At 38.9% G+C, this 16,197-nt stretch overlaps 1 protein-coding gene across 3 annotated transcripts in view; it reads left to right on the top strand.

Moving 5' to 3' along the window:
• Positions 1–16,197, top strand: part of NSF (N-ethylmaleimide sensitive factor, vesicle fusing ATPase) — a 149,605-nt gene that overhangs the window by 119,642 nt on the left and 13,766 nt on the right. The window lies entirely within an intron of this gene.

The following is a 16,197-nucleotide window of genomic DNA, read 5'->3' as shown; positions in this document are numbered from 1 at the left end:
TTTTTTAAGGTAAATGATTTCTTAACAGGGAAATTTCCTTTCTAAAGATCCCAAAATCCTAGTTCAATTAGCGTTTTGTTTTTGTAGTTCTGTGAATTCCCCAGCATATTACACATCCCTAGCTGCCTCCATCTTCCATTAGAGATTGTGATATTCCTGTAGTAGGGATTGAATACACATTCCCATTTGTTTTGTTTTTCATTTCATAGATAGTTTCCTAAGAATTTGTATTTGGGGTTATTCATTTCCTGTAGGCAAGTTTTTCTTTTTCTTTCCTTTTTAAAAAGAAAAAGCTTAGTTAAACACTAAGCTTGAATTATTTCTCTTGTATCGTGTGGCACTTTTGAGGAGGGAGTTCATAGTCAGGATCTTTGTTCATATGGTTGCATTTTCACTGATGTGGCTACTGGAGATTGGTGATTTTGATAACTCATTTAAAAGTAATCTATGAGGGTTGGTTAAATATGTTAATTATGTAGAGGCTGCCAGAGCATGTTTGGCTATGATACAAGACACAAATTCTATTGATTGATTTTGTGTACTGTAACCTTTGAGAAATGCCAGTCAAAGACAGATACAAAAGGGTTAAGCACTAACTTGAAAAATATCTTAATGTCTAGATGGCAGTCTTGTATTTGAAGTTAGAGATATTAACTAGGCTGTATAGAAAATATTTCACATTAAGTGGGTGAATCTGCTTTTTAATTTAACAGTTAAAATTGTGTGTGTGCTTGTTTGTGTCAGAACTAAAAGTGGTGCACTTGTCTTGATTTTCAAGAATTTTTTTGTGTTTTTTTTTGTATTTCTAGAATAGTGAAAAGAAACATAAAGTGAGACAGTCTTGAAAGTTTACTGCATATATGCATTGTAAGGATTTTGTAATCATTTTTCCATAAACTATCATTCCCAGTAATCAGAGTTTTAGTTCATCCTAAAGCTGAAATTAGAAAAGTGAATATATTTTTCCCTTCTCTGATTCCTTCAATAAGTAGGTAAATAGATAAATCTAAAGTTGCTGGAAAAGGAGCGCCCAGGTGGCTTAGTCAGTTAAACATCTGACTCTTGATTTTGGCTCAGGTTATGATCTCAGAGTCCTGAGATGGAGCCCTGCTCTAGGCGCCCCATTCAGTGGGGAGTCTGCTTGCCTTCCTCTCCCTCTGCCCCTCCCTCTGCTCACACACACACACTCTCTCTGTCTCTGTCTCTCTCAAATAGATAAATAAAACTTTAAATAAAGTTGTTGGAAAAAAGTAAATAACTTCAACATCCATATATATCACAAAATGAGTCCTTTCCTATGATATAGCATTTTAAAAATTATTAGAGGGGCACCTGGATGGCTCAGTTGGTTGAGCATCTGCCTTCAGCTTGCGTTGTGATCCTGAAGCTGGGATTGAGCCCTGCATCGGGCTCCCTGTTTCTCCCTTTCCTCCCCACTCATGCTCTCTCTCACTATCTCTGTCTCTCTCTGTCTCTCAAATAAATAAATAAAATATTTAAAACAAATCTTTTTTAAATTATTAGATTGGGGGACTTTCTCCAGGCATTTAAATTTATATCTTATTCAGTCTTTAACTAAAAAGAACCTATGCTAAAAGCGGTTGGGAGAAGAAAGAATAATTTTTCAATTATATTTTTTAAACTGCTTGTCCTTTACATTGTTAAATATATTTATTTAAACAGAAAGACATCCTCTAGTTGAGAATTATTTGTGAGTCCAAAATAGATATGAATATAAATAAATACAGCATATTAAAAAAAGGCTTGCAACATTTTGTTAAAGAGTTGGGAATAGGGATGCCTGGGTGGCTCAGTGGTTGGGCACTTGCCTTTGGCTCAGGTCATGATCCTGGGATCTGGGATCCAGTCCCACATCAGGCTCCCTGTGAGGAGCCTGCTTCTCCCTCTGCCTGCATCTCTGCCTCTCTCTCTCTCTCTCTCTCTCTCTCTGTGTGTGTGTGTCTCTCATGAATAAATAAATAAATCTTTAAAAAAAAATAAGACTTGGGAATAACTTTCCAGTTTGTAAAAATAATTGTGAAATTCTTGAGGAAACGAACATTTTCTAATGTTTTAAAATCTTACTTACAGTGTCTTCTGGCACAGGTTCATACAGATGTACTTCATGAATAACTTATTCAACAAAAAAATATAGATAACTTGCTTCTAAAGGTATTTCTTTAGTGTCCGCTTATTTTGGTGGGCTTAAGTATTTTGTGTTGTTATAATTTATATTTGGTAAAGGTATGATTCAAAAATAAATAAATTTCAAATGGCCAATAAGAACATAAAAAGATACTCAACATCGTTAGCCATCAGGGAATTGCAAATCAAAGCCACAGTGAGATACCACTTCATACCCACCAGAATGGCCATAACAAAAAAGTCAGATAATAAGTGTTGCTGTGCATATAGAAACTGGAACCCTTTTACATTGTTGGTGGGAATATAAAAATTGTGCATCCTTTGGAAAATAGCAGTTCCTCAAAAGATTAGAGACAAAGCTATAATATGACCCAACAATTTAGATACGTACCCCATAGAAATGAAAATATATGTCCTCACAGAAGCTTATAGATATGTTCAAAACAGCATTATTCACAATAGCCAAGAAATGGACACAACCTAGATATTCACAAATAAACTATGGTATATCCATACAATGGAATATCATTCAGCAATAAAAAGGAATCAAATCCTGTTACGTGCTACAACATGGATGAACCTTGAAAACGTTTTAAACAAAAGGAGCCAATGAAAAAGACCGCAGATTGTTTGATTCCATTTGTATGAAGTGTCCAGAACTGGCAAATCTGTAGAGACAGAACCTAGTAGATTCATGGTTGCCTAGGACCAGGAGGGGTGGATAGTGAGAATGAGAGGTGACTGCTAATGGGTGTGGGGTTTCTTTTTGGGGTGTTTCACATGTTCAGAAATTGATCATGATGATAGTTGTACCTGCTGTAAATATACTAAAAACCATTGACTAACACACTTTAAATCAGTGAATCGTGTGTTCTGTGACTTGTATCTCAGTAAAACAGATGCTTTAAAAAAGAGAGTGATTGCAAAAGCTATATAATTGTTGAAAGGAGGTTTATAGGGAAAGCTGGAAGCAAGGAGTGAGCATCTCCTTGCTAGGTACATGGCCCAGTTTGGGAGAAGTCCTAGAAACAGGGATTGGATCATTCAAAAGGGATATGGAATGAATTTCTCTAAGGACTGGAAAGGAAGGGCATTGGAATATGTTAAAAGTCAAAGATAGATCTGGTTACCTTAGTGAGTGGAAATCACTAAGTGATTGGAAATGGCAGAGATTCTCTTTTAAGGATTACCAGCCTGTCATTAATCAGAATGTGGGGACTCTGGCCTGGACTGCTGGATGATGCCCTGCTGTATAAATAAGTGTGTCAGTAGCAGGAGAAGTTAATGTTTCAGATATTCCTAGTTGACATATATTTAACAAAATAAAAATGTGCTTTCTCTGTCCCACCTTGCTTTTTAAATTAGTATGTATTCTCTCAGGAGAATAAGGGAAATTTTTCAGGCAGATCCAGTGTTGAGGATATTTGTCTTTCTGAAGTGGAAGCATTCACTTCATCAAACCATTATCCATGTAGGTTTTTCAGATGTTTTTAATTAAATATTAAAAGTGTATGAATCTGAGTGTTGTGGAGCTACCTAGGTGGCAGAAAACTATTGTTTTTAATCACCATCAAGAAAACAGAAGTTGAAGGCATTTTTCTTTAAAAAGAGGAACTGTATGTGTATACAATATAGTAATCATATCAGTCACAGAATCCTTAATATTCCATTTGTTGTAATTCCAGCTTTCACACAGAAAAATTATGTGTGCATGTGTGCACATGCTCAAATAAAAGAATCCCTTCAGGGGCACTATGTTGTTATGTATCTAGATATTCTCTTTTCTCCTCCTCCCCTCCCCCACGCCCCTCCCTCGTTGTAAATTGGCTTATTAAAACTGGCTCACAAGCCTTCTTTTTTTCCCTTTGTGATTGCTTTGGTCCTGGATTTTCAGTGTAGGACTAAAAATTCAAGTCAGATTTCAGTTACTAGGATAATTTTCTTTGAATTTTAAATTTTTCGAAGTAAATGCATAGATTTTTAATGAACCCAGTATTCAGTGGGTTTGCTTTAAATTTAGCTGGAGAGTTAATTTCATGATTGATTTATTAGCCCTTTGAAAGTATAAAAAGTGGTATCTGTAGTTCATGAAGACTGAAAAACATCATCACATTTTGTTTAGCATCTTTTTAAAACCAATTAAAAGCTTTTCTAAAATGGATTGAACAGGAGAAAATAAAACATGTTCCCTAGGTCTTTATTTCAATCAAGTTGCCCTGTGTTGTGCAGGAGAAGAGATCGAGGGGGGGTAGAGCACTGAAAAGGGCTGTCCCAGCAGGGAGCCGCGCCGGAGAAAAGGGCTGCTCTGAGAAAGCCCCCGGCCTGCTTCATCTACATGCAGAGTCACACAAGGCATGGGGGTGCTCACCGGCACCACAGAGGTTTCACATGTGCTTCCCTGCTGATTCCTGTGAAAAGCTAACAATTGGCTCGGAGGGTAAAAGACCACTGCAGTTCACCCTCCCCGAGCTGGATGTACAATTTGTCCAGTGTTAGGAAATGTCCGGCTTAGCAGTGAGAGGCTTGAAGACACCCCTCCTTCCAGTGAGATTCCTAAAGCTGGCTCTTTTACTCAGTGACACTGGGCTCTTTTCAGGTTTTGCAGATTTATGGAAGTTGAGGGGAATGTGCTTTTCAACATGAGGAGGATAAAAGCCTTAGTCTTAATGTCAAGGAAGAAGCAGTAGGAGCCATAAGGCCAGGTAAATCTTCCCACAACCTGCAGCACCGATGGCTTTATGATTTTCCCCATAGAGCTCTTCTGACACCTTCTTTTTCTTTTTGGGAGACAAAGTGCCCGAAAAGGAACTTCTCAAGATCTTAAATGACATGACTTCCCAGTTTCCTCAACAAGTGCAGGAGTAGTTAAGCCCATTAACCTGACTGCTTCCGTGCTAGGTTTACTTGATACGTTGGGGAATCAGATTGGAAGACTGCATCTGTAGCTACCAGAATGGCCTTGTAATTTATGGAGAACCCATTCTTCTTTGAGTTCATTTTAGTACTATATAGAAAATGGTAGCATCTCTTGAGGTACTTGGGTAAATGGCTACCTCTACTCTCAGCTGGCCAGAAGTGCAGTGCCCCCACCCAGTGCCACACAGCGCCACCCAGCCTTCCCCAGGGTTGATAAGAACTGATGTCTTAGTCCACCTGTAGCTCCTTTACAGCGTACCAGTTGGAAAATTCTTTGGAAACTGTAAACTCTTACAAGAGAAGATCACTCTGAATTCATAGTAATATTAGTGAAGTAGAATTTAGACTTAACAGTTGTTAGAGTTTCAATTAAAGTAAAAGTTGCTGAAAAAATAACTTCCTCACTGCTCTGGCACATAGGAATATTACCTAATAAGAAAGAAGTAGGATTTAGAGCGGGGACTGGCATCACATACCAATAAAAAATGTAGTGAGCTGCTAGTCGGAACTTAGCAGGTGGATTTGTTTGTCCCATGGATTTCATTTTAACATTACCAGTCTCTAGACAGTATTGCTTTTTATGTAATCCTGACACAACATCTGAGTACAGTCTTACTTCAGAGATGTTATTAGGAAGTCTTGATAATATTAAGCAATTCTTCAGCCTTTGGGTTGCTTCAGCGAAATAAGCAGATAATGGAAGAGACTCCAAATCGTGCAGGCCTAAACATGAGTATCTCTCCATCTATCTGTTCAAAATTAACTCTGGCTAATGACTACAATATGACTCAATAAGATGTATAACCACTTTAGGAAAGAGGTGTAGTCATTTTGCCAGACACATTAATTGTAATCACTGGTGTGGTGACTTGTGTATTGGACTGCTTTGGTGAGGAAAAGCTGTATGCCAGTTGACAATTTAGTCCAGTTTTTCCATTTATTAAGTCAGTGACATTAGATGGCTACTGTATTTTATAAAATTCTTTTTTTTTTTAAGATTTTATTTATTTGTTCATGAGAGACATAGACTGGCAGAGCCACAGGCAGAGGGAGAAGCAGGCTCCATGCAGGGAGCCCGACGTGAGACTTGATCCTGGATCCCCAAGATCAGGCCCTGGGCTGACGGCGGTGCTAAACCGCTGAGCCACCCAGGGTGCCCTATAAAATTCTTTATGCATTGCTTAGCATATAGTAGGTTGTCTCAGTAAATTGAATATATGTATTACATATATATGTAGAATGATTTTAGAAACTTAAAAACTAGTGAAAGAAACTTGGTGAGTCCTTTTATAAAACCTTGCTATGGATACCCACTGGGTAAAACCATGTTTTCAGGGGTACCTGGCTAGTTCAGTTGGTAGAGCATGCAAGTCTTGATCTTAGAGTCATGAGTTGACAAGCCCCATGTTGGGTGTGGAACCTACTTAAAAAATAAATCAAGTAAATAAATAAATACAGACACGCATTTAAAAAAACATGTTTTCAAAACATATTTTGTGTGGTAGAGCCCATCTATAATAGGTATTAATGAATACAAGAAGTTATGGCATGTATATACCACTTTCAGCTAACTCAGAATTAAATATCTAAGTTTAATCATCAGGGAACTGCTAATGGTGCTGAGACACAATGTTCTCTCACTGCCAGAATGTCTACGCCAAGCCCCATTGCCTTAAATATATTATTGTAACATGACAGTGTTAGAAACACGTTGACTTTAGTACCATAGTATTCCACAGTGCCATGAGTCTAGTTGTGAGGACCCTGTCTGCAGAACTGACTCTGTACTGGAGTCAGAAAACCTGAGTTTGAGTCTTAGTTCAGTCCACTTTGAACTAGTCCCTTAATATCTTTGTGTATTTCTTCACCTATAAAATGAGGATAATTCTCCCTGCCTTACCTATCCATTGAGGGCCAACTAAAATAATGTATAGTGAAGTCCTCTATAAACCTGTGGACTACACAGATAGAAGGTATTGGTACTTTATTATGAAAAGCATAGAGTTACTGAACAGTAGGAATCTGCCATTGTCCACAGAGATCCCATTTGTAAAGGATTGATTTATAGAGTCGTATCCTAACATCTTCAAAAAGATAATAGGTGTTCTCTTGATTTGAATATTCCCATTGCTTGGGGCTCAAGGGTTGACCATCCCTGATTCTGTTTGTTCCTGTTTTGTGACTGTTTCAAAGTTCTTAGAGGGTCTCCTGTTTCATTAAGACTATTGTGTGGAACTAGACATGTATTTTCCAGTTTGTTTAAAGAAAAGAAGTGCATTTAGATAGTCCACAGAATCTTTTTAGCTTGTAAGATAGGAAAACTAAAGACTGCAACCGTTATATGTGGCAGATTGTCATAGAAAGTGACAGGCACAGCCTGTGCCCAAGCACAGCTTCCCTCATTCATGATACTGGGGGAAAAAATAAGTATGTCTTGCTTCCCTATACCCCATGTGCTGGAATTTAAAAGCTTCCTAAGTACTTTGGTCTGAGAATTGGAGATCCCTCTTATAAATGAAGAATGAAATAGAGACAGGAATTTCAGGACTCAACAGGGTAAGGAGTAGAGGAAGGAACAGGGCTTTTAGCCATTGTCAGATCCCTGAGGACACTACCTATTATGTTTATCTTCAGCCTCCAAGGACTCCCTACCTATTTGCTTTTTCCCTGCAGCCATCTGTTGATTATGACTAAAGCTCCCCTTTTCTTCTAACCCAAGGTAAAACAGAGTAGTGTAGCACAGCTTCTTTGCTTCTCTTGTCCCTGAAACAAATACACAGATCTTTGGACATTTCCTAGGGCTTTATACTGCATGGTATAACAACTGTTGGGTAAGAAGAGCCAATAAGAGGAATCTTACAAAAGGTCCAGAACAATCCATCAATATTCCTGATAGTTATTGGGATATAGGTGGAATGAGGTATTGATCTTTTTAAGTCACTACTTGATCTATAGCTACATCTTCATCTTGACAACCTTCATTACTTCATATTGGGGAATGGAAATAGTACTTCCACAAGGCAGACTCCAAACAATCTGTGTAGCTCTGCCTTTTCTTTCCTTTTTTTCTTTTTTTAAATCATTTAGGCAATGTGGATGATAATATTTACTACGAATGGGTATTTTGACGACGGTAGGTCTTAACTACACATAGAACTGGCATTGGCAGTGTGAATAAGAGCACAGGAGTTAGAATTAAAAGACTTAAATTTGAACCCAGTCACTTCTGAGCCTCAATTTTCACTTTCTAGAATAGGAACAATAGTGATATTGAAGTTGAGAATGTGAGAATTAAATAAGATAAATATGTATCATAGTTCTCTGTAAACTGCAAAGCACAACTCAATTATTAGTTTATTATTCACTTCAAAGAAAACTCTGACTCTGTCTTTCCTCACACACAAAATATATAAAACCAACAGAGCAACCAGCCCATATCAAAGGAGCTCGGCTCCATGTGGCTGCTGCTGGAGAAGTCAGACCCAGAAATGCTGAAGAAAGAGCATAGCAGCTTTCTCTGACATCCATCTTGCTCCTGCAGCCCCTACCTGCCTTGGAAAGCCCTGGGGCAAGTGGAAGAAGGTGGCCAGTTTCCAGAGTAAGAGGGACAATAATGGGAAGGGAGGACAGAGAGAAATAACCAGGTGACAGCAGTCAGGTGGAAAACTCTGGCCACTCAGCTAGTGACAATTGTCCATATAAACTGGACTGTGTCAGAAACTGCCTGCATAACTGTCAAGTCACCTTTCACTTAATCCTGAGTTGCTCTCTGAGTATGCAATCAGTCAAAGAAAAAAGGACTAGGGGTGTGAGAGGGTAATACTAAAATTGTTTCTTGTAATTGCCTTTATATCAACAGTCCCCCAACTTTTTGAATGCATATCCCCGCCAGTAAAAAAACAAAACAAAACAAAAACCATTTGAGCTTGTCTTTCCAACATTTTAATACGTCTCTTGTTCTATAAGATGATATTCATTTTAAAACATATAGAAAAAGGATAATTTTTTAAAGGATGCAGTCAAAAATAAAAATAAAAGAAAGTTCTATTATTTCTCCATCTTAAAGGCACCTACTATACCCCAGATGGTAGTATTATAGGTGATTTTTTCCACCTTATTTCCTATATTTTATAAACTTTTTGACAGTAAGCATTTATAACTTTGTAATCAGGAAAAAAGAAAAATTTAAGGTGTATACTGTTTTCACCTTTAACTAGCAGTAAAGAACTGTCAAAATTATTTAATTCCAGTCCTTCCAACTGATTTGCTGTTTGCCTAATAGAATTAAATGTAGCTTTGTCTCTAAGCTTGTCTATGTGTAATTTTTTTTTTTAACATTGTTTTTTCTTTTAAGGCTGATTTAATTTAAGGTCTGGTCTGTAAGACACCCTATGGTCCTGAGAGGAAAAGTGTGAAAGTGTCTCATGCCTCTCACAGTAGTCCTTGGAGACCCACCTGGCATTTAGCTCAGTGTTGTGCTCTTCCAGGGGAACTCATGATGCTGGAATGCCAGTGTGACCAAGGTTGACTAAGATAGATGGTGACAGTTCTATTACATTCTATGGAAAGGCAGTGGGAATGTTTTTTCCCCATCCAAAAATATTTCTTTTGATATGCAAGTTTGAAATATTACTTTATAGAGTTGTACTTTTACTAGGATGTGCACTTAATAAGCATTTCTTCCACACTGTAGAAATAAAGAATGAATCTGACACTTGTATGTGCCCTCAAAGAGCTTATAATCCAGAACCATCTGTTCAGTTGTGCAGTTTGTGTATAAAGTGTGTACAAGGTCAAGTGACAATTGAGAGTTAACATTCAGCTCATATCCTGCTCATCAAGCCATCCACCTATGTGTGCAGATGAGGCTACATCTGCTCTGAGTGGGGTTGCTGGATATGTAGATACCAAAAAAAGACACCTAGTTAAATTTGAATTCCAGAAAGATTGTCAAATAATTTTTTGGTATATCTCATGTAGTGTTTGGGGCATACTTATACTTAAGGCTTTATCTGGCAATCTTAGCCCTGAGAGTTACTCATACAAGGTGCTGGGGCTTTAGGGGATGGGGCAAGGATAGCTGCATGCTTCTTGCTAGTTCATCTACCTGCTAAGGGTTTTGTTTTTTGTTTTTTACTTAACTGAGTACCCCTGTCATAATCCAATGAGGGAGAAAGATGTGTAAACATGATGTATCTAGTTAAGTTTTGTAAGTTGTGTGGGTTCCAGTGGACTGTAAAAGAAAGCTCCATTTTACAGAGAAAATCTGCAAATGTTCCACAAATAGTTATTGGTCTTGGTCTTGAAAGATGAGTAGAATGGAGGTTTAGCAGGGCTGTTGTGCCACGCTAAGTAATTCCAGCTCTGAAGCAATGGGGAGAGACAATGAAGGATGTATCTATGCCAGAATTAGCAAATTTTTATTATTTATTTATTATTTATTATACCCTAACTGATTGGATATTGAAGCATATGTATAGTTATAGTTACTTATCTCAGGCTTCATATAGCACATTCAGTTTCACTGGAGATAAGAATAGAAATTTGTAAGAAATTAAAAGCTTTATTTTTTTCAAATGATGGAAGTTTAACCTCTTTAAATATCTATATGGTTATACTTTAGCCGTTTTTATTTTTATTTTTATTTATTTTTTTTTTAACTTTAGCCTTTTTTAAGAGGAAAAAGTTGCTCATACATTTTTGGTCTGAACTAAAGTATAATAAACACTATTTTAAGAATAAGGATCAAGGGAAGCCTGGGTGGCTCAGTGGTTTAACGCCACCTTCGGCCTAGGGCGTGATCTTGGAGACCCAGGATCGAGTCCCACGTCGGGCTCTCTGCATGGAGCCTGCTTCTCCCTCTGCCTGCGTCTCTGCCTCTCTCTGTGTGTCTCTCATGAATAAATAAATAAAATCTTAAAAAAAAAAAAAGATATTAGGCTACAGATCTCTTTAAAAGAAAAAGAATAAGGATCATTACAAATCATAATCACATAGGTCAGTAATATCATGGATAACAGCAGAAACTATTGGAATGTATACAATTTTGCCCAGGTAGTCATGAAATAAGTCCAATGTACCCTATTTTGTTTTTAGTTTTTTGTACCTTTTCTTGTTCTTAATGGTTTTGCTGTTAGCTGTTTCTTGCAAAATCCCATTGAGTTGTGTTAGCCTTCCTGCCTCTGATGGTTCCCACTTTTCCAATTTGCTGCTTCTAGTCAGCTGTGAACTAAAAAAGGCAACCACTGGGACACATGAGTTGTTTGTAAAGTAAGAATAAACACAAGTGCTGGAGGAGCTTTCCTGTGAACAGGACCACATTATGACTTACATGGGCCCCTTCCTCCATTAAACAACAACAACAAAAAAATTATTTTCCCGCTCTTGGTATTTAAAACACTTTCTTGGGGTACCTGGCTGGTTCAGTGAGTGGAGCATGTGACTCTTGATCTTAGGGTTGTAAGTTTGAGCCCCATGTTGGGTATAGAGTTTATATAAAAGTAAAATCTTTAGGGGCACCTGGATGGTTCAGTTGGCTGAATGTCCGACTTAGTTTCACCTCAGGTCATGATCTCAGAATCATGAGATCAAGCCCCATGTCAGACTCTGTGCTGGACATGGAACCTACTTAAGATGCTCTCTTCTTCTCCCTCTGCCCCTCCTCTACCTAAAAAAATAAACAAAAAATCAAATCAAATCTTTAAAAACAACAATAACAGAACATTTTCTTTGACCTGAAAGTTCTGTTTTCTTCTGATTTTAAAAGAAAATAGAAGGAGCACCTGTGTGACTCAGTTGAGCATCCAACTCTTCATCTTGGTTCAGGTCTTGATCTCATGTTTGTAAGTTCAAGCCCCACTTTGGGCCATGCTGGACATGGAGTGAGTCTGTCTGTCTATCTATCTATCTATCTATTTGTAGGCCCTTCAAAGCTTTATGGGTCCTGGACACTGTGCCCACTGTGCCTAAAGATAAAGTGGCACTTGCAGTGAGTAAAGTCACTTGAATATCACTTTGTTTTGGTCCTGTAAGTTAGAGGATTTTTGCTTATTTCTTGGTTTTGTGTTCTGGATAGCTGAAATTGTTCAGCAAATTGGCGTCCAGTTAAGTAAAGGCTTGTTGATCCATGTTCTGAAAGGTTGAGACCTACAAGAGGACATGGAATTGTGTCAGGTTAAGTGAAGGCAGCATGTAGAAAGAAGGGAAGTTTTGAAATATCTTGGACACAAGAGATCATTGCAAACTGGTGGCAAACTCTGGAAAGCATTTTAATAAAGAAGAAGGCTATGGGTAAAGGTCACAGAGGTAGAAATTAAATGAGAAGGAAGAAGAAAATTGACCTGATTGGAGCACGGAGGTCATTGTGGGGCACATCAAACTAAAAGTCGAGAGAGAGAGGGAAACTTATTGTGGGTACAGACCTGAGGATTTTGGATCTGCTAATGAATCCATGGTTCTCTTAGCTCGGTTTCAGATGAGAGAGTCTATCTATAAAATTATTGTGGCACTAAGAATACTGTGGCATGGTCAGTACAGTTTTATTTTCTTAATTTAAACTTTTCTCCTGAGAGCTCAGAGATCATAATTTCTACGTGATGTGTCTCCCTGACTCATTAATAAGAGATCAGCCATTGCTGATATGAGTTAAAAATTGCGCAGATGAGAACAATGGACCACAAAGCATAATGGAAATATCTAAGAGGCCTGAACTCTAGCTTCAGCTCCCTGCCTGGATATAAAAGCTATGGACAGGTCACTTCACCTCTCATCCCAGGTTTGTCATTTACAAAATAACCAGGGGAGGACTAGGTAATCTTTAGATGAGGTAACCTTCAAGAGCTACTCAAGTGTAAAATCTGATGATTCAGTGTCTTTTTCACAAATGGATACTAAAATATTCTGTAATACCATAAAGTGGCCTGTTCTTGCCTATAGTAATTATTTTAAATTATTTGAGGTGAAGTTTCTCATTTCATATCTAATCTGCATCATGAATTCCCCTCCTTATTGTCCTTTGCCCTGCTAACAGCACCATAAGGATGGTTACAAAGACAGTAGACTAAGAATTTGCTTCAGGGTAAAATCTAATGGAGAGTTTAAGTGTAGTTGTCTGCCTAGTTGTAGCATGATTTATTTGAAACATCCTTCCTTTGGTATTCAACTTAAACATTTAACCACAAAAAAAAGTTGCAGACATTTGAGCATGAGAAATCAGAAATGCATGCAGAATATCCAAAGGACCCAACCTCTCCTTTTTTTGTCCTGACTCCTGGTTGTGTTTAATGGTAATCAGTCTTCTCCCTGTTTTGGGGAAATCAAGAGTTGTAGGAGATGGTTAATAATACTTGTTTCACTAGTTTGAATTAATGGCTTCATTAATGAATCTCATCTTTTCCCTGTTAGAGAAGTCTGTATTATCCAGTCAATAGCTTAACTATTCATTGATCTGTTGATTAACTAAAAGAAAGATGATAGCCTTATGGTATCTACTTAGGTTGTAAATGAAGTATACATGTCATTCATTCTAGCTTATTTTCTTGAGAACTTGTTAAAGCATTCCCCATTTGGGGCTCCAAGGTATAGACTCTAGTAGATAGTTGTTTTCCTATTCAACATTTGGTATAACATGCATTTTTCCAGGGCCAGAAGAGAGAATATAACAAGGAAGGAGTGATCTGCACCCTCAAAGCCTACAGTGAGATCACCATTCATTCATTCAACACAAATTTATTAATTCCCAGTATGTACAAGGCACAACACTAGCTCCAGATATATCAGTAGACCCAAACAGACAAAAATCCTGTCCACCTGAAGGAAGACCAGCAATAAACATAATAAATAAGCATTTATGTTAAAAGGTGATCCATACCATAAGGAAGAGAGAATAAAGGGAACTGAAGAAGGAGGAGTCTGTGGTTTTAAGTTACACAGCACAGGGGGTTGTGGGGGCCCTGTGAAGAGGTGACATTCAAGCAATGCCTTGATGTCAGGGAGAAATCATGTGGATGTATAAGGGAAGAGCAATCTAGGTGGAGGGAGCATAGGAGTATCTTCTGTGTGCCAGACATGTTGTGTTAACAACCACAAGGACAGATATGAATAAAACATGGCTCCTACCCCTTTGGAGATTGACAGACTAAGAACAAGATTCAGACTTGTGCAGTGATTCAAATAAGTGCAGTGATAAAGTTGTACAAGAACTATGGTAGAGGGGATCCCTGGGTGGCTCAGCAGTTTGGCGCCTGCCTTTGGCCCAGGGCGCCATCCTGGAGTCCCAGGATCGAGTTCCGTATCCGGCTCCGGCATGGAGCCTGCGTCTCCCTCTGCCTGTGTGTCTCTGCCTCTGCCTCTGCCTCAATCTCTCTCTCTCTCTCTCGAATGAATGAATGAATGAATGAATGAATGAATAAATAAATAAATATTAAAAAAAAAAAACTATGGTAGGTAGAATGTTTTTTAAAAAGTCTGTGTTGAATAATACAAACTGGGATCCCTGGGTGGCGCAGCGGTTTGGCACCTGCCTTTGGCCCAGGGCGCGATCCTGGAGACCCGGGATCGAATCCCACGTCGGGCTCCTGGTGCATGGAGCCTGCTTCTCCCTCTGCCTGTGTCTCTGCCTCTCTCTCTCTCTCTCTCTCTCTCTCTCTGTGTAACTATCATAAATAAATAAAAAAATAAAAAAAAAGAATAATACAAACTAAGTAAAAATATGTGAAATTCTTCCCATTTCATGAATGAAGCTAGGGTAAGTGGTGGACTAACGCATGGCTTACTGGGAACGCTTCTTCACAGCCCTGCCTCAAACTGACCTCTCCCTCAGAAGCCTCTTGCTGCTGCCACTTGCTTTCACTGTCAGCCACAACTCCTGGAGGGGATGTTTGATCTTTAGTTCAGGCTTCGTCTTGGCCTCGTTGGAACCCTAGTCAAGCTCTCATTTTCCCCTCAGAGTGAATCTTGGGAGAATTCACTCTCTGTGCATCATTTACTGTCAGTGCCCTATGTTAGGAGGAGAAGGATTTGCAGGCATCCCACATTCGCCAACCCAACCTAACCCTGATTTAATCATACTGTTATGGAGTCCTGACATCCTACACAGAGGATTCTTTTTCAGGTTCCCCTCACGACCATTCATTCAGGCTCGTACCTCCTTTCATTCTTGCCTCTTCCAAAAGATGCCACTTTCCCAATCTTCTCCCCCATTCCCCTTGCCACACCCCCTCCAGCACTCTATATATGTAGGATTTTTATCCCAATTTTATGATTGAGGAGGAGACGAGTACTCAGAAGTTTAATCTACCCCAAATCACATAGCTCTGAATGACAGAGCGGTCCTTTTGCTACTGCACCAAGCCACCTGTCCATCAGGGGACTTGCCTCTCCTCCCTTGCTGTCTGCCAGCCCTGGGCTTGGCTTAAAAAGGATGTCGTGTGTGTGAGATATTGAGGTGAAGGTGTACATCCTTCCTGGACATGCTGACGTGTTCAGCCCGCACATCATTAGTGCCACAGCTTTCCACAGACCCCTAGACCATCCTGCCTGGAACCGCCAGGATCCTCTTTCTCGTCCTCACTCTTCTGCCTCCTCAAGAACCTTCTTTAGTTTCCTGTTGCTTTTTATATCAAATCTCCTTCCTTAGTTAAGCATTCTGAGTCTTCCTTTCAGTGGCTGCCCACTCCCCTCTCTCTAAAAAGACTACGTTTCAGCCCTGAGTGCTCTGGCTCAGCTGCCTCCACCACCCACATAGGATTTAGTAGCATTAGAGACCCATCCCTTCTCCTCCAGGGCCTCATCTTTGTCAGTGTCTCTGCAGTACTACAGAAATCATCCTGATGACCTTGCTCCAATGAAACAGTCCCCTTATGCTCTGTCCCCTCAGTCATTATTAGTTTATGTTGGCTCATGTATTACTTGGTACTGGTCCCTGCATTTGTATTTGCTCTTCCCAGCCAAATTATAATCACTTTGAAAGCACAAACCAAATCTCCTAATTCCATAAATACCTGAAAAGAATAAATGCTTGTTAATGGTCTGATGGACTAGGCTTTTACTTACTGGGTTTATAAACTCTTAACATTCTGAAAATTTTCACTCTCAGAAAGACTTCAGATTCTAACAGAAAATAAAGTTTAAGGCCCC

The sequence above is a fragment of the Vulpes lagopus genome, chromosome 12 (genome assembly GCF_018345385.1).
Source record: "Vulpes lagopus strain Blue_001 chromosome 12, ASM1834538v1, whole genome shotgun sequence".
Lineage (NCBI taxonomy): Eukaryota > Metazoa > Chordata > Mammalia > Carnivora > Canidae > Vulpes > Vulpes lagopus.
This window is presented reverse-complemented; position numbering and strand designations above follow the sequence as displayed.